Source organism: Bufo bufo, chromosome 5, assembly GCF_905171765.1.
Source record: "Bufo bufo chromosome 5, aBufBuf1.1, whole genome shotgun sequence".
Taxonomy (NCBI): Eukaryota; Metazoa; Chordata; class Amphibia; order Anura; family Bufonidae; genus Bufo; species Bufo bufo.
Window position 1 is genome coordinate 274,296,050 of NC_053393.1, and position 14,431 is coordinate 274,310,480.

Here is a 14,431-nt window from a genome sequence, read left to right on the forward strand (position 1 = left end):
CTGGACATAGCCAGCGGCCGTTTGACGCCCCTGCACTTCCTGAAGCTCCATTGTTCCACTGAAGGAAAAAGCACCCCAGAACATTATGGCGCCCCCTCCACTGTAGCGCGTAGAAAACATCTCAGGTGGTATCTGCTTGTCATGCCAGTAAAGTTGGAAACCATCAGGACCATCAAGGTTAATTTTTTTCTCATCAGAGAATAAAACTTTCTTCCACCTTTGAATGTCCCATGTTTGGTGCTCTCTTGCAAAGTCCAAACGAGCAGTTCTGTGGCGTTTAAGGAGACGAGGTCTTTGAAGATGTCTTTTGTTTTTGAAGCCCTTCAGTCTCAGATGCCGTCTGATGGTTATGGGGCTGCAGTCAGCACCAGTAAGGGCCTTAATTTGGGTCGAGGATCGTTCAGTGTCTTGACGGACAGCCAATGGGATCCTCCGGCTCAGTGCTGATGACATTTTTTTGGGTCTTCCACTTGACTTTTTTGTTCTATAACCCTCAGGATCATTTAAGAAATTCCAAATGACTGTCTTACTGCGTCCCACCTCAGCAGCGATGGCGCACTGTGAGAGACCCTGCTTATGCAGCTCAACAACCCGACCACGTTCAAAAAGGGAGAGTTTTTTTGCCTTTGTCATCACAACGTGTGACTGCCTGACAGAAAATGACAATGAATCCACATCTTTGCACAGATTTGGCCTTTTAAAGGCATGTGGTCCTAAACTTTTGATCAGCTGAAAAACAGCCTGTTTCAGTTTATTCGTTGTTTTCATTAAATTGAATGCTCAAATTTTTTTTTGCCTCACTCTCATTTCTTCTTGTTGCATGTTGAAGCTCTACTTGGAACCTTGTTAAGATCCAGCAATGCTAAATATGATTTTTTGGCATTTTTCAAGTGGTCTGAAACTTTTGATCAGGACTGTATTATCTTTAACATAGCCAAGACGGATCTGTCATCAACACCCTTGAAAGTCAAGGGGGGATGGATCTGTTTTCTATTGTGTCAGATTGTGTCAGAGAAAATGGATCCGTCCCCATTGACTTGAATTGTGGGTCATGATGGATCAGTTTTGCTCCGCATCCCATGACGGAAAGAAAACCGCAGCATGCTGCGGTTTGCTCTCCAGTATGAGAACGGAATAAAATGCACTTTGGAGCATTCCATTTTGTTCAGTTACGTTTTTTCCCCATTGACAATGAATGGGGACAAAACTGAAGCGTTTTTTTTCCGGTATTGAGACCCTATGACGGATCTCAATACCGGAAAATAGAAAGGCTAGTGTAAAAAGTAGCCTTAATGAGTTTCTTTTGCACCATCCGTGTTACAGGGAATACTTTAGGGAGGAGCTGCGTCAATTCCTTGCCTTAAAGGCCTCTTCTGTAGAGGATCATTTATGAGGGGACTATTTTTAAAATATGGAGCTATAGAACAAAAAAGAAGGTCTAGGATAGATGAATTATTAAAACAGATTCGTTTGTTTGAGGTACAGAATAAGATTTGTCCTACAGTGCTTGGATCACAGCAATTTAGAGAATTAAGAGATAATTTACAAACTATTCTTACCTACCAACATGACCTTGCACTGTGAAGGGCAAAGCTTAATTATTATCTGAATGACAATAAGGCGGGGTTAATCTTGGCTCGAAGGCTAAAAGGTTTCCGAGCTAAGTCACAGATGAGATATTTAAAAGATAAAGATGGCAGCAAAATAGTAAACCCACAATATATTGTGGAAAGATTTTGCAACTATTATGCCTAGTTATATAATCTAGCTTCAAACCCTTTTATCCAGCAACCTTCTTCTGAACAGATTATGAGCTTTTTGAATAGCATAAATCTGCCAAAGCTGAAACTGGGCCAAATAGCCACATTGTTAATGGCTTTTACATGCTGTAAGGTGGTACAGGTGATAAAAATTTTGAAGCCACATAAAGCACCTGGACACATGGATTCTCTAATGCCTATTACAAAGCCTTCTCATATGTGCGCTGTCCCGTCATTTGGTCGATGTGTTTAACTCCGTAGCATGTAAGGGACGCTTCCGAGAAGAGATGTTGCGTGCCACCATTATTACACTACCTAAAAAGGGCAAAGATCCAATAGTGCCTGAGAATTTTCATCCAATCTCCCTTCTTAACAGCGATATTAAGTTGTATGCTAAGATTTTAGCTATGAGGCTTGTAAAAATCTTGCCTCATATAATTAATTCTGATTAGGTTGAGTTTGTGTCTGGTCGTCAGGTCTCTGATGGTACCCGTAGATTTTTAGATCTTATACAGTGGGTGGACTGAATTCGAACGCCTTCTCTGCTTCCGACCTTGAATGTGGGGAAGGTGTTGGACAGGGTCCACTGGGGATATTTGATGGCCGTGTTGGATACATTTGGGATCTCAGGCTTTTTGAAAATAGCCATTTTGGCTTTATATTCACATCCCTCTGCAACTGTATTTATTTTGGGCTATTCTACTATGTTTAGTATAGGTAATGGAATGAGACAAGGCTGCCCACTGTCTCCTAATTTTTTTGCTGTAATAATGGAGCCCCTGGTGGAGAAAATAAGGCACGAAAGTTAGGTGCATGGTATCCAGGTTGGGAAACAGGAACATAAGATCAGGCTATTGTCACGGATGTACCAAGACGTACGGCTGTTCCCGCGACATGTGGCAGGAGATCTGACAAGGAGACTGGCAACATGTGGTTTGATCTGACAAGTTTTCCTTTTGGATCAAATGATGTCTGTGTTGTTTCTGGTACTTACCACACCTTCTTTCCCCAGGTGTGGCTATTGTGGTCATTTTACCTTCTCTATTGTTGTTTCTCCTACTATGCTTTGAGGTTTATAGCTTCTGTTGGACTTGTGGTTAGCTTGTGTTTGGTTCTTGGCTGAGTTCCTGTGCTACCAAAGCTTCATTGAAGATAAGTGTTTCCTTTCCCTTTTGTATTTTGTGTATATATATATATATATATATATATTTATGTGTGTGTGTGTGTTGCCTTTCCCTGTTTGTCATTAGGCCTGAGGGAGACTCGTCCTTCCCTTTGGAGGAACAGGTAGACTCAGTCCTGACATTAGTTCCAGGGTTCTATAGGGTGAGATAGGATTCTAGGTATCCGGTGTATTAACTTGTCTACCTTTGGGGCCTGTTCATACTGGTAGTCTGTCAGGAATGGAGTTAGGGTTTTCTCTAGGAGGTGTCCATCTTCCTTCCCTAGTTTGCAGGCCTTATTCCGGTATCCCCTTTCCCTTCTATGCTCGGTGTGGTGTTTTCCTCCCACACACAAGCGTGACTGCTATATGTGGATGATGTCATTTTAGCTATAACTCGACCAGAGATGTCTTTTCCTAGAATACAGAGTATTCTTGAGGAATTTGGAGAGGTTTCCTTATATAAAATAAATAGTAGTAAATCACAATTGTTAAACTTAAAAGCTTGACTCACCCATGGAATCAAGGTGGTTTTGGAGTTCCAGATATTAAACAATAATATAATGCAACTATATTGGCCCAATTAAAATATTGGTGGAGACCTATGCAAGCAAAAAGGTGGTTGTAGATCAAAACAGCAACGATGCAGACTCCCTTAATTAGTTTATTAGGGACATCAGAACCTTGTGAAACAGTTAGGGGAGAACTCACTATGTCAACTATTTTAGCAACTTTAAAAGTTTGCACAAATTATTTCAGTAATCAATCTGACAGTTTGGAAGTGAGCTGGAAATCACTCCCTCTTAATTTCTATTTGATATTTTTGATTGGAAGAAAGCTATACTTTGGCCAAAAAGAAATGGAAAAGGAGTGGTAATGTGGGAGCTGGCATGGAAGATAGTACTTTGCTGGTACCTCACCCCAGTACGGATTGCTAAAAGCGAGAAATGCATGTCAGATCTATGCTGGAGGGGATGTGGTCAGTGAGGTACAATCTTTCATATGTGGTGGAGTTGTCCTTTCGCAAGACAAGCTTGGCAGAGGACTTTTTCCTTTGCTTCAAAATTACTAGAGTCCCAGATAGAGCAAGATCCTGCGTTAGCTTTGTTATTTTTGGGGATGGATAGTCTTTCCGCCCCAAGTCGCTGTTTAATCTCCCATATGATACATATTACAAAAACATTGATAGCTAAATCCTGGAAACAGGGTTTTTATGTAATGATTGAGGAATTGATTCTACCTTTACGATATACTTATGCTATGGAACAACTGATGGATATCCGCTCCCAAAAACTTGAGAGGTTTATTAAAGATTGGAAGCCATTTGAGCAATATTTGAGGCAAATTGGCTCTCCAATAATGGCATCTGTGGACTCTTGATGGCATGGTATAGAGAAAAGGCAATGGTAGATTAAATCTGATGGATAAAGGAAGCAATTTGATGTCACGGCCACGGTTTTGGCCGTGACTCCTTGGGAGCCGCATACAGTTGCCCGCGGTTTGGGTTGTTGTTTCAACCGCAGCTTGAGGCTTGATGTTGTTTGCCTCAAGTGCGGTTGCCACGGACAACAGCTATGTGTGCGGTCCCTTTGGAGTTTGTGTACGTGTATGTATGCACTGTTGTTTGTCTGTGTGCACTCTGTGTAGTGTGTGGTGTGCACGGACACCTTTCCTGCACTGTGGTTGCTCGTGGCAACGTTTGTCGTTGTGTACATGTGGTGGCAGTGTCCCGGCCTTAGGGCTGACTCCCAGGACACGGTTGCCACCCATGTCATTGCCTGCGGCAACAACCACAGTGTGTTTGTCGTGTTGGACACTTTCCCTTTAAGTTGGTGTTTTCCCTTTCCTTTGGTGCTGGAAGGGTTAACTCCCTTCCCAGTGTGTGTGATGTCACTGGGTGTGTCTGACCGTTGGGTGTGGCCTCTTAGGCCTATAAAGCCTCTCACTTTGGCATGGCTCAGTAGGTAGCTTCAGTCATGCTTTGCTGTAGCAGTCTCCTGTGATTTCTATCTTCTTGTAAGGGCCACCCTTCCGGTCATAAGTTCTAATACCGTGATGTGTTGTTGATGTCTTGTGTCTCTGTGTTTTGTGCAGCTATGGATGTCCTGGTCCCTGTGTGTCTTCATGTGTGTGCTGTTTACCTTTGTCTGTGTGGACAGCCTTTCCTTAGCACGGGTTCCAGTCAGCAAGGCTGAGACAGGTTTGTGTGGAACTGTTTGGTTCACCTGTCTTATCCATAGTCCTGTTTATGTACCCCCTTCTTCATGCTGCTTGGCCAGTGAGACTCCTGCTCCTCCGTGCCTAGGAGGAGTGGGTTGTCTTACCCTGCTCCTTAGCCCAGGGAACGGTCGGAGGGTAAGTCAGGGATCCGAGGTTCCTGCGCATGGGTCCTCCTACCATCAAGGTCGGCCCATGCAGGTAGGAGACAGGGTCAGCGTTAGGGATGCGACAGGAGGTGACCTGCTCCCTAATTCTGTGTTTCTGGCGAGTAGCGACTGGACATCTTCTTCCATCACCGCATGGCTGAGGATTTCCCCCATCCTCAGCCGTGACATTTGAGGGCTCATGCACACGACTGTATGCATTTTGGCGTCTGCAAAAAATGGATCCGCAAAAAATACGGATGACATCTGTGTGCATTCCATATTTTGCGTAACGGAACAGCTGGCCCCTAATAGAACAGTACTATCCTTGTCTGTAACACAGACAATAATAGGACATATTCTATTTTCTTGAGAAACGGAAATATGGATATAAGGAAACGGAATGCACACGGAGTAACTTTAAATTTTTTTGCGGAACCATTCGCGGTCTGCAAAAGAAACGGAATGGACACGGAAAGAAAATACGTTCGTCTGCATGAGCCCTGAGTTTGAGGTGGAGTATGTTTGTGTGTGTGTGTGTGTTATTTTTGTCTGTTTTTATCTGTTTTTGCTTGTTTTATTAACATGATAAATCATGAATATAAGTACCTATTGGAATAGAGGCATGATATAAAGGAGTTCATTATTATATTATTATTATAAGCTTTTTTTCCCCCTTGATTAATTGTCATATTTGATTATGCTGTTTTGTATTGTTGTAATCATGTTGGAACATTTTTATTAAAGGATAAAGATAAAAAAAAGTGATCAAAAAGGCGCATGTAGCCAAAAAAGATACCAATAAAAACTACAGCCCGTCCTGCAAAAAACAAGCCCCCACACAACTACATTGGTGAACAAATAAAAATGTTATGGCCCCTAAAAATGATTTCAGCAAATTACATGTTAGAAAATCCGAATGCCGCTCCTTCCCTTTTAAATGCTGCCGTGCCCCCAAACAGAAGTTTACAACCACATATATGATGTTGCCGTATTCAGGAAAAAATGCATAACAAATTGTGGGGTGCATTATCTCCTGTTAGCCCTTGTGAAAAGAAAAAAATTGGGTCTAAAGCAACATTATATTGGAAATAAAAGTTAATTTTTAATTTTCACAGCCATGCGCTTCTAAATTCTATGAAGCATTCACTTCCCCGCTAGATTTATTCCTTGAGGGGTGTAGTTTCCAAAATGGGGTCACTTTTGCGGTTTTCTTTCTAGGGGTACCTCAGGGTCTCTTCAAATGTGACATGGCACCTGAAAACTATTCCAGCAAAATCTGCCCTCCGTTAACAATTTGGCGCTCCCCTCCTTCTGCGCCTTGCCGTGTGTCCATACAGCAGTTTATGACCACATGTGGGGTATTTCTGTAAACTGAAGAATCAGGGTAATAAATATAGAGTTTTGTTTGGCTGTTAACCCTTGCTGTGTTACAGGGAAAAAAAAAAGGAAAATCTGCACACAAAATTTTTTTTATTTTAAAACTTCCCTTCCATTTTTCTTTAATTCTTGTGGAACATCTAAAGGGTTGACAAAGTTTATAAAATCAGTTTTGAATAACTAGAGGGGTTTAGTATCTAAAATGAGGTCATTTATCTGTGGTTTCTACTATGTGAGCTCCACAAAGTGACTTCATAACTGAAATGCTTCTTAGAAAAGTGGATTTTGGCAACTTTCTTAAACATTTTAAAATTTGCTTCTTAACTTCTAAGCTTTCTAACTTCCTGAAAATTTTTTATTACATTTTCAAAATGATGCAAACATAAAGTAGACATATGGGGAATGTAAAGTAATCACTATTTTATGAAGTATCACTATCTGTCTTAAAAGCGGAGAAATTCAAATTTTGAAAATAACACATTTTTCCAAATTTTCAGCAATTTATTTTTTATTTTTTATTTATAAAGGTAAAATGTATTAACTCAAATTCACCACTAACATGAAGTATGATGTGTCACTAGAAAACAATCTAAGAATGGCTTGGATAAGTAAAAGCGTTCCAAAGTTATTACCAGATAAACTGATAAACATGTCAGATTTGAAAAATGGGGCTTTGGCATTTTGTCCAAACTGGCTGTCGCTTGAAGGGGTTAAGGGGTAAAATGAGCGTTTTAACCCCATAGGTGTTTTGCAAAAATGAATGCACAGCAAATGGTGCAAAGTTAAAATCCATGTGTCATTTCATTTCAGTGCCCAATATGTTGTGCACATCGTGTGCCAGAGAGAAAAGTTATTACGCTGTGATTCCTGGTTTTAGAAACACCCTGCATGTGGGCCTATTCTTTTGCCTGAACATATTAGAGGGCTCAGGAAAAAAGAGAACCATAAACATTTTGAGGCCAAGTGTGGTGATCTACATTGCTTGTGCTGACAACTGTAGAGTCTCTGGCAGAGGTTGCATGACATTTAAAAAACATAAAAGTATTTTTGAGGTGTATTTTCAGTCACAGAGTACGAACGATAAGATGCTTGGCAGCTGTTTTTTTCTGGCCATAAGTTTTTGTTTTTTTACTGTCATCGTTGCCATATGAGGGCTTAATTGTACGTTTAGTGACACTACTTTACATATACCAGTAACTTATTAACCTTTATTACCTTTTTTGGGTGATAACAGGGGAAAAATTATTTCCGCCATTGCTTTTTACACTTTAAATTTATGATGTTCACTGTGTGCCATAACTAGCAGGTTAGTTATTCTATGGGCCAATGTGATTATATATCAAATATTTGTAATTTTACATGTTTTTTTAACTACTTTTGCACAATAGCACGTCTCATTATGTTGCAGAATTCCAAGATCCGGAACTTTTTGCAGAGAACGATGTAGTTTATATTAGGCTACTTTCACACCTGCGTTAGGTGCGGATCCGTCTTGTATCTGCACAGACGGATCCGCACCGATAATGCAACCGCTTGCATGTGTTCAGAACGGATCCGTTTGCATTACCATGTCTGGGATGAACAGGTCATCTCAGCCCTTTCTTTATTTGAGGTATTATCAGGGCGACTCAGGGTCCTAGATTTACTGGGTATGAGCCGTCCAACCTTCCAGGTCCGCTCATACGGTGAGGAATAAGGGCGAGGATTAGGGATGCAATAGGAGGTGACCAGCTCCCTTTTCCCAGTTTCCTGGACTAGTTAATATCCCATCTGCTTCCCATTGTACGGTGAGGGGTTTCTCCCACTCCCCACCGTAACATGATATTTTTTTTGTTTAAAAAATATTATTGTGTAAAACTTACATAAATAAAAAAAAATAGACATATTTTAATGACCGGCTCTATAAAAATATCACATGACCTAAACCCTCAGATGAACACCGTCAAAAAATTAAAATAAAAACTGTGCAAAAATTATATTTTTTTGTCACCTTACATCACTAAAATTGCAACACCTAGCGATCAAAAAGGTGTATGTCCCCCAAAATAGTACCAATCTAACGTCACCTCATCCCGCAAAAAATGAGCCCCTACATAAGACAATCGCCCAAAAAATAAAAAAAATCTATGGCTCTCAGAATATGGAAAGACTAAAACATAATTTTTTTTGGTTTAAAAAATGCTGTTATTGTGTAAAACTAAGTAACCCCTCAGGTGAACTCCATATAAAACGCTGTGTTCCTTTCCTTCTGCGACCTGCCGTGTGCCCATACAGCTGTTTACGACCACATATGGGGTGTTTCTGTAAACTACAGAATTAGGGCAATTAAATATTGAGTTTTGTTTGGCTTTAAACCCTTGCTTTGTTAGCGGGAAAAAAATGGATTAAAATTGAAAATCTGCCAAAAAAGTTACATTCTGAAATTTCATCTCCATTTTCCATGAATTCTTGTGCAACACCTAAAGGGTTAATAAAGTTTGTAAAATCAGTTCTGAATACCTTGAGGGGTGTAGTTTCTAAAATGAGGTCACCTTTTTAGAGTTTCTACTCTAGGGGTGCATCAGGGGGTCTTCAAATGTGACATGGCAGCTTAAAATTATCCCAGTGAAAACTGCCTTCCAAAAACCATATGGCGTTCCTTTCCTTCTGCGCCCTGCCGTGTGCCCATATAGCAGTTTACCACCACATATAGGGTGTTTTACATTAATTCTTGTGGAACATCTAAAGGGTTAACAAAGGTTGTAAAATCAGTTTTTAATACCTTGAGGGGTGTAGTTTCTAAAATGGGGTAATTTTTGAGTGGTTTCTATTATGTAAGCCTCACAAAGTGACTTCAGACCTGAACTGGTCCTTAAAAAGTAGGTTTTGGAAATTTTCTGAAAAATTTCAAGATTTGCTTCTAAGCCTTCTAACGTCCCCAAAAAATAAAATGGCATTCACAAAATGATCCAAACATGAAGTAGACATATGGGGAGTGTAAAGTAATAACTATTTTTTGAGGTATTACTATCTATTATAAAAGTAGAGAAATTGAAATTTGCTAATTTGCAAATTTTTCTAATGTTTTTGTAAATTTGGTAATTTTTCATAAATAAAAATGAAATTTTTTGACTCAATTTTACCACTGTCTTGAAGTAATATATGTGAGGATAAAACTATCTCAGAATGGCCTGGATAAGTAAAAGCGTTTTAAAATCATCACCACATAAAGTGACACATGTCAGATTTGCAAAAAAGTGCCCTAGTCCTTAAGGTGAAATATGGCAGGGTCCTTAAGGGGTTAATAAGCTAATGCTTGTTGTATTTGTTTATATTAAGTATACCCCTTTTATTAGCACAGCTCCCTGGAATTAATAGTGCTTAAAAATAATGTTAATAATGATAAAAATGGTGACCACCAACACATCCTGTTATCACATTTTCAAAATGGCTTAACTGAACAGAAAAATGTTAATACATTTATAAATAATACAAATATAATCACTAAACCGTAGCTTTCTCTATATAGAAGGGAACCACTTGAGACAATTTAGAAAGAATTTCACATTTGTGAATTATGAATTTTTTGTGTAACATGCTTGATCTTATTGCTTACATCAATCAGGATAATAAAAATAAAGTTTTATTTGTAACTATACGGACAATAGAAATGGTAAGACAGGTTTAGTAATCTACAATAAATTATAGGGGGTATATTCATAGCAAAATATAATGGTCACAGAAAACTGTATTTGAGGTGGGCTGCGCTATCAGACATTTATGGCATATCCTCTTGATATCACACAAATGAATATGTGAGAAAATTCTTCAGAGAAAAGAGGAAGTTTTAAATGGAGACCGTTAGCAGTTTTGACCATGCTACACTGCTAACAGTATTAGGTAGGGGCTGCAAACAGCATTACAAACATACCATTTATGGAACTTTTACTATACAGAGTACTTTGAATATGAGGTATAGTGATGAGCGGGAGGTGCCATATTCGATTTCGACTAAATTCGCTAATATTCGCTAAAATATTTGTTTCATATTCGTCAAAATCGAATATTCGTAATTTTTCTAGTTATCGCGATTAATATGCGATTTAAATAATCGCGTATTGCGATTGTAACTTAAAGGGAACCTGTCACCAGGATTTTGTGCATAGAGCTGGGGACATGGGCTGCTAGATGGCCGCTAGCACATCTGCAATACCCAGTCCCCATAGCTCTCTGTGCTTTTATTGTGTTAAAAAAACGTTTTGATCCATATGCAAATGAACCTGATATGAGTCCTGTGTCCGGAGATGAGTCAAGCGGAAAGGAGCCCAGCTGACGTCACAGAGATGGAGCTCCAAAATCTCGCGATGCGCTAGCTAGCGCATGCGTAGTTCGTTCCCTGTGCTGATGCCAGCACAGGGAATGAACATGATGCCGACACTGCACATGCGCTAGCTCGCGCATCGCGAGATTTCGGCGCTCCAGCTCTGTGACGTCAGCCAGCAAGGAGGAGATTCGGAGGACGCAAGGCGGTGCTGGGCTTCTTTCCGCTTGACTCATCTCCGGACACAGGACTCATATCAGGTTCATTTGCACAGGCGCGCGCGTTCACAGGATCGGAAGGTGAGCGAGTGGATCTTCAGCCTGCCAGCGGCGATCGTTCGCTGGCAGGCTGTAGATGCGATTTTTTTAACCCCTAACAGGTATATTAGACGCTGTTTTGATAACAGCGTCTAATATACCTGCTACCTGGTCCTCTGGTGGTCCCTTTTGCTTGGATCGACCACCAGAGGACACAGGCAGCTCAGTAATAAGTAGCACCAAACACCACTACACTACACCCCCCCTGTCACTTATTAACCCCTTATTAACCCCTGATCACCCCATATAGACTCCCTGATCCCCCCCCTGTCATTGATCACCCCCCTGTCATTGATCACCCCCCTGTAAGGCTCCATTCAGACGTCCGTATGATTTTTACGGATCCACTGATACATGGATCAGATCCGCAAAACACATACGGACATCTGAATGGAGCCTTACAGGGGGGTGATCAATGACGGGGATGATCACCCCATATAGACTCCCTGATCACCCCCCTGTCATTGATCACCCCCCTGTCATTGATCACCCCTCTGTAAGGCTCCATTCAGATGTCCGTATGTGTTTTGCGGATCCGATCCATGTATCAGTGGATCCGTAAAAATCATACGGACGTCTGAATGGAGCCTTACAGGGGGGTGATCAATGACAGGGGGGCGATCACCCCATATAGACTCCCTGATCACCCCCCTGTCATTGATCACCCCCCTGTAAGGCTCCATTCAGACGTCCGTATGATTTTTACGGATCCCCTGATACATGGATCAGATCCGCAAAACACATACGGACGTCTGAATGGAGCCTTACAGTGGCGTGATCAATGACTGTGGTGATCACCCCATATAGACTCCCTCATCACCCCCCTGTCATTGATTACCCCCCTGTCATTGATCACACCCCTGTAAATTTTTTTGGCCCAAGTTAGCGGAAATTTTTATTTTTATTTTTTTCTTACAAAGTCTCATATTCCACTAACTTGTGTCAAAAAATAAAATCTCACATGAACTCACCATACCCCTCACGGAATCCAAATGCGTAAAATTTTTTAGACATTTATATTCCAGACTTCTTCTCACGCTTTAGGGCCCCTAAAATGCAAGGTATTCGCTGAGAGTCATATTGAGTCCATGAAAGATTGAAATTTTTGTCCCAAGTTAGCGGAAATGGAGACTTTGTGAGAAAAAACTAAAAAAAATCTATTTCCGCTAACTTGTGGCAAAAAAAAATAATTTCTATGAACTCGCCATGCCCTCATTGAATACCTTGGGGTGTCTTCTTTCCAAAATGGGGTCACATGTGGGGTATTTATACTGCCCTGGCATTTTAGGGGCCCTAAAGCGTGAGAAGAAGTCTGGGATCCAAATGTCTAAAAATGCCCTCCTAAAAGGAATGTGGGCCCCTTTGCGCATCTAGGCTGCAAAAAAGTGTCACACATCTGGAATCGCCGTACTCAGGAGAAGTTGGGGAATGTGTTTTGGGGTGTCATTTTACATATACCCATGCTGGGTGAGTAAAATATCTCGGTCAAATGCCAACTTTGTATAAAAAAATGGGAAAAGTTGTCTTTTGCCGAGATATTTATCTCACCCAGCATGGGTATATGAAAAATGACACCCCAAAACACATTGCCCAACTTCTCCTGAGTACGGCAATACCACATGTGTGACACTTTTTTGCAGCCTAGGTGGGCAAAGGGGCCCACATTCCAAAGAGCACCTTTCGGATTTCACCGGCCATTTTTTATAGATTTTGATTTCAAACTACTTCTCACGCATTCGGGCCCCTAAAATGCCAGGGCAGTATAACTACCCCACAAGTGACCCCCATTTTGGAAAGAAGACACCCCCAGGTATTTCGTGATGGGCATAGTGAGTTCATGGAAGTTTTTATTTTTTGTCACAAGTTAGTGGAATATGAGACTTTGTAAGAAAAAAAAAAAAATCATCATTTTCCGTTAACTTGTGACAAAAAATAAAAAATTCTAGGAACTCGCCATGCCCCTCACGGAATACCTTGGGGTGTCTTCTTTCCAAAATGGGGTCACTTGTGGGGTAGTTATACTGCCCTGGCATTCTAGGGGCCCTAATGTGTGGTAAGTAGTTTGAAATCAAAATGTGTAAAAAATGACCTGTGAAATCCTAAAGGTGCTCTTTGGAATGTGGGCCCCTTTGCCCACCTAGGCTGCAAAAAAGTGTCACACATGTGGTATTGCTGTACTCAGGAGAAGTTGGGCAATGTGTTTTGGGGTGTCATTTTACATAAATGGATGAATAGAGAGAGACACGGCACTCACCAAAAGTCGTTGCTGGTTGCTTTATTGCAAGTTGAGCGGCGTGCTGCGCAGGCAGGGGAGCGGAATGGCCACAATGTGCGTCGGCGGCGACGGCCGTTTCGCGCAAGGATAGCGCTTCTTCAGGCCGGATATGACGTGCAGATGTCATTTTACATATACCCATGCTGGGTGAGATAAATATCTTGGTCAAATGCCAACTTTGTATAAAAAAATGGGAAAAGTTGTCTTTTGCCAAGATATTTCTCTCACCCAGTATGGGTATATGTAAAATGACACCCCAAAAAACATTGCCCAACTTCTCCTGAGTACGGCAATACCACATGTGTGACACTTTTTTGTAGCCTAGGTGGGCAAAGGGGCCCACATTCCAAAGAGCACCTTTCGGATTTCACCAGCCAAAATGCATTAATTTATTGATAAATAAATATTCCAAACATTTTCATACAAATAGATTATTTCTACATTTTGATGATACATTCTATATTTGTATGAAACATGTTTGGAATATTTATTTATCAATAAATAAAGTTTATAAAAAAAAAGATGCATTAATGCAATTCCTTTTAATTTGCATTACTGAAATAAATGGACTTTTGCACGATATTCAAATTTTTCGAGTTTCACCTGTATGTTTGTATACATAGATAGTTATCAGTTACTAATTGGACCACCCACTTGGCTACTAAGCCAAACTTCTATTTTGTCCCCTCAATGAATGGGGACAAAACGGAAGTGTTTTTTTCTAGTATTGAGACCCTATGACGGATCTCAATACCGGAAAATATTAACGCTAGTGTGAAAGTAGCCTAAGAGTAGTTTTGTAGCAATGAATAGGAGCTTAGTCAATAAAAAGACATAACAGTACTAACAAGCCAGATAATCGTGCATAGGCAGG

General features: G+C 40.7%; 1 protein-coding gene across 1 annotated transcript in view; it reads right to left on the bottom strand.

The window, feature by feature from the left end:
- The window catches only part of NR4A3 (nuclear receptor subfamily 4 group A member 3), a 240,368-nt gene that overhangs the window by 43,279 nt on the left and 182,658 nt on the right, over positions 1-14,431 (bottom strand). The gene's annotated exons all lie outside the window — the stretch shown is intronic.